Genomic DNA, 11,060 nt, shown 5'->3' with positions numbered 1-11,060 from the left:
GTCCACCCCACCCACCCATGTAAACCCCACCCACCCATGTTAACCCCACCCACCTATGTTAACCCCACCCACCCATGTAAACCCCACCCACCCATGTTAACCCCACCCACCCATGTTAACCCCACCCACCCATGTTAACCCCACCCACCCATGGTAACCCCACCCATCCATGTTAACCCCACCCACCCATGTTAACCCCACCCACTCATGTTAACCCCACCCACCCACGTTAACCCCACCCACCCATGTAAACCCCACCCACCCATGTTAACCCCACCCACCCATGTTAACCCCACCCAGCCATGTTAACCCCACCCACCCATGTAAACCCCACCCACCCATGGTAACCCCACCCATGTTAACCCCACCCACCTATGTTAACCCCACCCACCCATGTAAACCCCACCCACCCATGTTAACCCCACCCACCCATGTTAACCCCACCCACCCATGTAAACCCCACCCACTCATGTTAACCCCACCCACCCATGTAAACCCCACCCACCCATGTTAACCCCACCCACCCATGTAAACCCCACCCACCCATGTTAACCCCACCCACCCATGTTAACCCCACCCACCCATGTAAACCCCACCCACCCATGTTAACCCCACCCACCTATGTTAACCCCACCCACCCATGTTAACCCCACCCACCCATGTTAACCCCACCCACCCATGGTAACCCCACCCATCCATGTTAACCCCACCCACCCATGTAAACCCCACCCACCCATGTTAACCCCACCCACCCATGTTAACCCCACCCACCAATGGTGACCCCACCCACCAATGGTAACCCCACCCATCCATGTTAACCCCACCCACCCATGTTAACCCCACCCACCCATGTTAACCCCACCCACCCATGGTAACCCCACCCATCCATGTTAACCCCACCCACCCATGTAAACCCCACCCACCCATGGTAACCCCACCCATCCATGTTAACCCCACCCACCCATGTAAACCCCACCCATCCATGTTAACCCCACCCACCCATGTAAACCCCACCCACCCATGGTAACCCCACCCATCCATGTTAACCCCACCCACCTATGTTAACCCCACCCACCCATGTTAACCCCACCCACCCATGTTAACCCCACCCACCCATGGTAACCCCACCCATCCATGTTAACCCCACCCACCCATGTAAACCCCACCCACCCATGTTAACCCCACCCACCCATGTTAACCCCACCCACCAATGGTGACCCCACCCACCAATGGTAACCCCACCCATCCATGTTAACCCCACCCATCCATGTTAACCCCACCCACCCATGTAAACCCCACCCACCCATGGTAACCCCACCCATCCATGTTAACCCCACCCACCCATGTAAACCCCACCCATCCATGTTAACCCCACCCACCCATGTAAACCCCACCCACCCATGGTAACCCCACCCATCCATGTTAACCCCACCCACCCATGTAAACCCCACCCACCCATGGTAACCCCACCCATCCATGTTAACCCCACCCACCCATGTTAACCCCACCCACCCATGTTAACCCCACCCACCCATGTTAACCCCACCCACCCATGTAAACCCCACCCACCCATGTTAACCCCACCCACCCATGTTAACCCCACCCACCCATGTAAACCCCACCCACCCATGTTAACCCCACCCACCCATGTAAACCCCACCCACCCATGTTAACCCCACCCATGTTAACTTTCAGACTGCCAGGAGCACAGAGGTGGTGGTGTGGCAGTGATCTCCCACTCAAGCGACTCATGAGCCCTAAAACTAACAATGCATTTCACTCATTTGAAAGCCTTATGCTGTCAATCACGTGTCCAAATATGAAAAACCAAAAAGGAGTTTTGTTCATAGTTATCTACCGACCTCCTGGTCCATATTCAGAGTTTTTAACAGAGTTTTCTGACTTTATATCAAACTTAGAGTTAGCCTGGGATAAAATAGTTATAGTTGGAGACTTTAATATCCACGTGAACATGAGTGATGACGCTCTCAGTAATGCCTTCAGCGCCTTGTTAGACAGCATTGGTTTCACTCAGAATGTAAATAAACCGACTCACACTCACAAGAACACTCTGGATCTTGTCCTAACGTATGGAACAGAGATTAGTGACCTCATTGTCCTCCCTCAAAACTCTATATTGTCAGATCATTTCATAATTACATTTCAGTTTATTCTTAAAGATCATCCAGTCCCACAAAATAAAGTTATAATGAAAAGGACAATATCTGAAAAATCTATCTCAAAATTCAAAGAAATTATAGAGCCAATATTCAGTGACATGTCATGTGATCATGTCATGTGATCATGTCATGTGATCATGTCATGTGATCACGTCATATGATCACGTCATGTGATCACGTCATGTGATCCTGCTGAGAACAGTTTTAGTCCCAGTTTAAGTGATCAATGTGTCGACTTGACCATGAATTCTCTGAAGTCTGCTCTTGATGTTGTAGCGCCGTTAAAACAGAAGGTCATTAGGCCAAAGCGCCTCCTCCTGGTACAACCAAGAACTGCGTTCACATAAACAAAGAGTTAGAAAGTTAGAGGGATTATTTCGTCGCTCTCACACAGAAGAATCTCTAAAAGCAGGAGAAGTTGCTCCTGTCCTGTCAGCAGCTCTGTGTGAGGCCAGAACCAGAGACTATTCACATCTAATAGAAATCAACAAAAGTAACACTACATTTCTTTTCAGCGCTGTAGCTAGGCTAACAAACTGTCACAGCAGTAGAGCCCTCACTCCCAGCTTCTCTCAGCTCTGATGATTTCCTCCTATTTTTTACCAAAAAAATAAAAACAATCAGAGATAAATGAGATAAAATTACTCGCTCTATTAGCCCTGAACGAGCCCAAACTGTAAATCTAACGTCCCATATAAATCCACCTGTGACTTTAGAAATGTTCAGCTGTTGATCAAGAGAGAGAACTTCAGCCCTTATGTCCTCTAAAAGCTCCACTTGTGTCCTAGACCCCATTCCAAGCTCCTCAAAGACATTCTCCCCCTAATTATAGACTCTATTCTTACTATAATAAATACTTCTGTAGAAAGTGCTTATGTTCCGCGTCCTTCAAACATGCAGTCATTAAACCTCTTCTGAAAAAGACTCATCTAGATCCCGACCTATTGTTAAACTACAGACCTATTTATAACACACCGCAGCAGGGTTCAGAGCCCACCACAGCAGGGTTCAGAGCCCACCACAGCACTGAAACTGCACTAGTTAAAGTCACAAATGATTTGTTATTAGCCGCTGACGATGGACTGGTCTCAGTCCTGGTCCTGTTGGACCTCAGCGCAGCGTTTGACACCATCGACCACAACATTCTACTGCAGAGGTTAGAATGTGATGTAGGTGTCAGAGGCCCCGCCCTCAGAGGCCCATACCTCAGAGGCTCCGCCCTCAGAGGCCCCGCCCTCAGCTGGTTTAAATCCTATTTATCTGATAGGTTCCAATTTGTTCATGTAAACCAGAGCTCCTCACCTGCTCTAAAGTAATTTACGGTGTGCCACAGGGATCAGTACTCGGTCCAATTCTGTTTACTCTTTACATGCAGCCGTTAGGTCACATGATCAGGTCACATGGCATTAACTTCCACTGCTATGCAGATGACACTCAGCTGTATTTATCAATGAAACCTGATCAGAGCGATCAAGTAGACAGACTTAGTACTTGTGTGAAGGAGATAAAAACCTGGATGACACTAAACTACCTGCTTCTTAACCCTGAAAAAACCGAGGTCATTGTGCTGGTCCTAAGCATCTACGAGACGCTCTATCTGAGCAGATAGTCACACTGGACAATGTCAGTGAAGCCTCCAGTTCTACTGTAAGAAACCTTGGAGTCTTATTTGACCAGGAGCTCTCATTTAAAGCTCATATAAATCAAGCTTGTAAAACAGCCTATTTCCATTTGCGCAACAAGAGCCAAAATCAGAAGAATCCTGCCTAAAAGTGATGCTGAAAAACTTATCCATGCATTTGTAACGACTAGATTAGACTACTGTAACTCCTGCTCACAGCAGGTCCTAAAAGCTCCATAAAAAGCTTTAACTGGTTCAAAATGCAGCAGCAAGATTACAACAGGAACAAAAAGAAGAGAGCACATTACGCCGGTGCTGGAGTCTCTTCACTGGCTCCTGTCGAGTTTAGAATCACATTTAAAATTCTACTCTTGACCTACAAAGCCATAAATGACATGGCCCCATCCTACCTCAAAGATGCTATAGAACCATCTCATCCAAACAGAGCTCTTCGCTCTCAGAATGCTGGCCTTCTGGTGGTGCCAAGAGTCTCTAAAAGTACTGTAGGAGGTAGAGCCTTCTGGTGGTGCCAAGAGTCTCTAAAAGTACTGTAGGAGGTAGAGCCTTCTGGTGGTGCCAAGAGTCTCTAAAAGTACTGTAGGAGGTAGAGCCTTCTGGTGGTGCCAAGAGTCTCTAAAAGTACTGTAGGAGGTAGAGCCTTCTGGTGGTGCCAAGAGTCTCTAAAAGTACTGTAGGAGGTAGAGCGTTTAGCTACCAAGCTCCTGTGTTATGGAATCAGCTCCCGACCCATGTTAAATATGCTGACACAGTCTCTTCATTTAAGTCCAGGCTTAAAACGTTCCTCTTCGAAATCGCTTATGGTCAGAGTAGTTAGGAACATAAAGATAAACCCACAGCTTTAGCTACGCTGCCCTAGGAGTAACTATGCTGGGGGAAGTATGACAGCTTGAGCACTATCCTCTTCTTCTTCTGACTACTTATTCTATCAAACAATATTTATTTTTTGATTCCACTTGCAAACTGTTCACCGCCTTCTTTTCTTTCTCTCACTCCTGAGGACCTGTGGACCCAGATGTCCCTCTCCTGGTGAAGTGTCCCTGCCCTGTGTGGACGGTCCCTCATCTGCCTGAAGAGTGTCTCCAGCTCCAGTCTCCCTCGTGTCTGTGAGAGTCACGTCCTCCTTCACTGGAACTAACACAGGGACATACGCTTTTGTCCCAAAGAGGTTTTTTTTGTAGTTTTTCCTGCAGAAGGAGGAGCTAAGGACAGAGGGAGGAGCTAAGGACAGAGGACCTGGGACATTGTCCCTCACCACCACAGACATTGTTGATTCATTTCTCCCTGTGGCCCTCAGAGGCAACTGTTGTTGTGATTTTGGGCCTTACAAAAATAAATTGATTTGATTTGATTTGATTTGAACATGGAACATGAAACATGGGACATGGGACATGGGACATGGGACATGGAATATAGAACATGGGACATGGGACATGGGACATGGGACATGGGACATGGAACATTGGACAGTGGACATGGAACATGAAACATGGGACATGGGACATGGGACATGGAATATAGAACATGGGACATGGGACATGGGACATGGAACATGGGACATGTGACATGGGACATGGAACGTGGAACATGGGACATTGGACAGTGGACATGGAACATGAAACATGGGACATGGAACATGGAACATGGAACATGGGACAGTGGACATGGAACATGAAACATGGGACAGTGGACATGGAACATGAAACATGGGATATGGGACATGGAACAATGAACATGGGACATGGGACATGGGACATGGGACATGGGACATGGGACATGCGACATGAAACATGGAACATGGGACATGGAACATGGGACATGGAACAATGAACATGGGACATGGAACATGGAACATGGAACATTGGACAGTGGACATGGAACATGAAACATGGGACATGGGACATGGAATATAGAACATGGGACATGGGACATGGGACATGGGACATGGGACATGGAACATGGGACATGTGACATGGGACATGGAACATGGAACATGGGACATTGGACAGTGGACATGGAACATGAAACATGGGACATGGAACATGGGACAGTGGACATGGAACATGAAACATGGGACAGTGGACATGGAACATGAAACATGGGATATGGGACATGGGACATGGGAAATGGAACATGGGACATGGAACATGGGACATGGAACAATGAACATGGGACATGGGACATGCGACATGAAACATGGGACATGGGACATGGAATATGGAACATGGGACATGGAACATGGAACATGGGACATGGGACATGGGACATGGGACATGGGACATGCGACATGAAACATGGGACATGGGACATGGGACATGGAACATGGAACATGGGACATGGACCATGGGACATGGGACATGGAACATTGGACAGTGGACATGGAACATGAAACATGGGACATGGAACATGGAATATGGAATATGGAACATGGGACATGGACCATGGGACATGGAACATGGAACATGGGACAGTGGACATGGAACATGAAACATGGGACATGGGACATGGGACATGAAACATGGGATATGTTCCATGGGACATTGAACATGGGACATGGGACATGGAACATGGGACATGGGACATGGGACATGAAACATGGGACATGGAACATGGGACATGGGACATGGGACATGGAACATTAAAAATGGGACATGTTCCATGGGACATTGAACATGGGACATGAAACATGGGACATGGGACATGGAACATGGGACATGGAACATGGAACATGGGACATGGGACATGGGACATGGAACATGGGAAATGGGACATGGAACATGGAACATGAGACATGGGACATGGAATATGGAATATGGAACATGGGACATGGACCATGGGACATGGAACATGGGACAGTGGACATGGAACATGAAACATGAAACATGGGACATGGGACATGGGACATGAAACATGGGATATGTTCCATGGGACATTGAACATGGGACATGGGACATGGAACATGGGACATGGGACATGGAACATGGAACATGGGACATGGGACATGGGACATGGAACATGGAACATGGAACATGGAACATGAAACATGGGACATGTTCCATGGGACATGGGACATGAAACATGGGACATGGAACATGGGACATGGGACATTAAAAATGGGACATGTTCCATGGAACATGAAACATGGGACATGTTCCATGGGACATGGGACATGAAACATGGGACATGGAACATGGGACATGGGACATTAAAAATGGGACATGTTCCATGGGACATTGAACATGGGACATGAAACATGGGACATGGGACATGGAACATGGGACATGGGACATGGGACATGGAACATGGGAAATGGGACATGGAACATGGAACATGAGACATGGGACATGGGACATGGAACATGGAACATGGAACATGGGACAGTGGACATGGAACATGAAACATGGGACATGGGACAGTGGACATGGAACATGAAACATGGGACATGGGACATGGGACATGGGACATGGAATATGGAACATGGGACATGGAACATGGGACAGTGGACATGGAACATGAAACATGGGACAGTGGACATGGAACATGAAACATGGGATATGGGACATGGGACATGGGAAAGGGAACATGGGACATGGAACAATGAACATGGGACATGGGACATGCGACATGGAACATGGAACATTGGACAGTGGACATGAAACATGAAACATGGGACATGGGACATGGAATATGGAACATGGGACATGGAACATGGAACATGGAACATGGGACATGGAACAATGAACATGGGACATGGGACATGCGACATGAAACATGGGACATGGGACATGGGACATGGAACATTGGACAGTGGACATGGAACATGAAACATGGGACATGGACCATGGAACATGGAACATGGGACAGTGGACATGGAACATGAAACATGGGACATGGAACATGGGACATGGGACATGGGACATGGAACACGGGACATGGAACATGGGAAATGGGACATGGAACATGGAACATGAGACATGGGACATGGGACATGGAACATGGAACATGGGACATGGAACATGGGACATGGGACATGGGACATGGGACATGGAACATGGAACATGGAACATGGGACATGGAACATGGGACATGGGACATGGAACATTAAAAATGGGACATGTTCCATGGGACATTGAACATGGGACATGGAATATGGGACATGGGACATGGAACATGAAACATGGGACATGGAACATGGAACATGGAACATGGAACATGGGATATGGGACATGGGATATGGGACATGGGACATGGAACATGAAACATGGGACATGGGACATGGAACATGGGACATGGAACATGGAACATGGGATATGGGACATGGGATATGGGACATGGGACATGGAACATGGGACATTGGACATGGGACATGGGACATGGAACATGGGACATTGGACATGGGACATGGAACATGGAACATGGGACAGTCGACATGGAACATGAAACATGGGACATGGGACATGGGACATGGAACATGGGACAGTGGACATGGAACATGAAACATGGGTTATGGGACATGGGACATGGAACATGGAACATGGGACATTGGACATGGGACATGGGACATGGGACATGGAACATGGAACATGGGACAGTCGACATGGAACATGAAACATGGGACATGGGACATGGGACATGGAACATGGAACATGGGACATTGGACATGGGACATGGAACATGGAACATGGGACAGTCGACATGGAACATGAAACATGGGACATGGGACATGGAACATGGAACATAAAACATGGGACATGAAACATGGGACATGTTCCATGGGACATTGAACATGGGACATGGGACATGGAACATGGGACATGGGACATGGGACATGGAACATGGGACAGTGGACATGGAACATGAAACATGGGACATGGGACATGGGACATGGAACATGGGACATGGCACATGGGACATGGGACATGGGACATGGGACATGAAACATGGGACATTGAACATGGGACATGGGACATGGAACATGGGACATTGGACATGGAACATGAAACATGGGACATTGAACATGGGACATGGGACATGGGACATGGGACATGGAACATGGGACATGGGACATGGAACATGAAACATGGGACATGGGACATGGGACATGAAACATGGGACATGGGACATGGGACATGGGACATAGGACATGGAACATGGGACATGGGACATGGAACATGGATGGACCATGGGACATGGAACATGGGACATGGAACATGGGACATGGGACATCGGACATGGAACATGGAACATGGGACATGAAACATGGAACATGGGACATGGGACATGGAACATGGGACATGGGACATGGGACATGGAACATGCAACATGGAACATGGGACAGTGGACATGGAACATGAAACATGGGACATGGAACATGGAACATGGGACATGGCACATGGGACATGGAACATGGAACATGGGACAGTGGACATGGAACATGGAACATGGGACATGGAACATGGAACATGAAACATGGGACATGTTCCATGGGACATGGAACATGGGACATGGGACATGGGACATGAAACATGGGACATGGAACATGGGATATTGAACATGGGACATGGGACATGGAACATGGGACATGGAACATGGGACATGGAACAATGAACATGGGACATGGGACATGCGACATGAAACATGGGACATGGGATATGGGACATGGAACATGGAACATTGGACAGTGGACATGGAACATGAAACATGGGACATGGGACATGGAATATGGATAATGGAACATGGGACATGGAACATGGGACATGGAACATGGGACAGTGGACATGGAACATGAAACATGGGATATGTTCCATGGGACATTGAACATGGGACATGGGACATGGAACATGGGACATGGAACATGGAACATTGAACATGGGACATGGAACATGGAACATGAAACATGGAACATGTTCCATGGGACATGGGACATGAAACATGGGACATGGAACATGGGACATGGGACATGGAACATGGAACATGGAACATGGGACAGTGGACATGGAACATGAAACATGGGACATGGGACATGGGACATGGAACATGGGACATGGCACATGGGACATGGGACATGGGACATGGGACATGGGACATGAAACATGGGACATGAAACATGGGACATTGAACATGGGACATGGGACATGGAACATGGAACATGGGACATGGGACATGGAACATGGGACATTGAACATGGGACATGGGACATGGGACATGGAACATGGGACATGGGACATGGAACATGAAACATGGGACATGGGACATGGGACATGGGACATGAAACATGGGACATGGGACATGGGACATAGGCATGGAACATGGGACATGGAACATGGGACATGGGACATCGGACATGGAACATGGGACATGGGACATGGAACATGGAACATGGAACATGGAACATGGGACATGGGACATGGCACATGGAACATGGGACAGTGGACATGGAACATGAAACATGGGATATGGGACATGGAACATGGGACATGGAACATGAAACATGAAACATGGAACATGGGACATGGGACATGGAACATGGGACATGGGACATGGGACATGGAACATGGAACATGGAACATGGGACAGTGGACATGGAACATGAAACATGGGACATGGAACATGGAACATGGGACATGGCACATGGCACATGGGACATGGAACATGGAACATGGGACAGTGGACATGGAACATGGGACATGGCACATGGGACATGGAACATGGAACATGGGACAGTGGACATGGAACATGGAACATGGAACATGGGACATGGAACATGGAACATGAAACATGGGACATGTTCCATGGGACATGGGACATGGGACATGGGACATGAAACATGGGACATGGAACATGGGATATTGAACATGGGACATGGGACATGGAACATGGGACATGGGACATGGGATATGGGACATGGAACATGGGACATGGAACAATGAACATGGAACATGGGACATGGGACATGCGACATGAAACATGGGACATGGAACATGGCACATGGCACATGGAACATGGAACATGGGACATGGGACATGGGACATGGAACATGGGACATGGGACATGGGACATGGGACATGGGACATGAAACATGGGACATGGAACATGGAACATGGCACATGGAACATGGAACATGGCACATGGAACATGGAACATGGGACATGGGACATGGGACATGGGACATGGGACATGGGACATGAAACATTGGACAGTGGACATGGAACATGGAACATGAGACATGGGACATGGGACAT

This window comes from Eucyclogobius newberryi, unplaced genomic scaffold (genome assembly GCF_026437365.1).
Source record: "Eucyclogobius newberryi isolate DKJ021-1_F unplaced genomic scaffold, fEucNew1.0.hap1 SCAF_3, whole genome shotgun sequence".
Taxonomy (NCBI): Eukaryota; Metazoa; Chordata; class Actinopteri; order Gobiiformes; family Gobiidae; genus Eucyclogobius; species Eucyclogobius newberryi.
The sequence above is the reverse complement of the archived record's forward strand: the minus strand, read 5'-3'. Positions refer to the sequence as shown.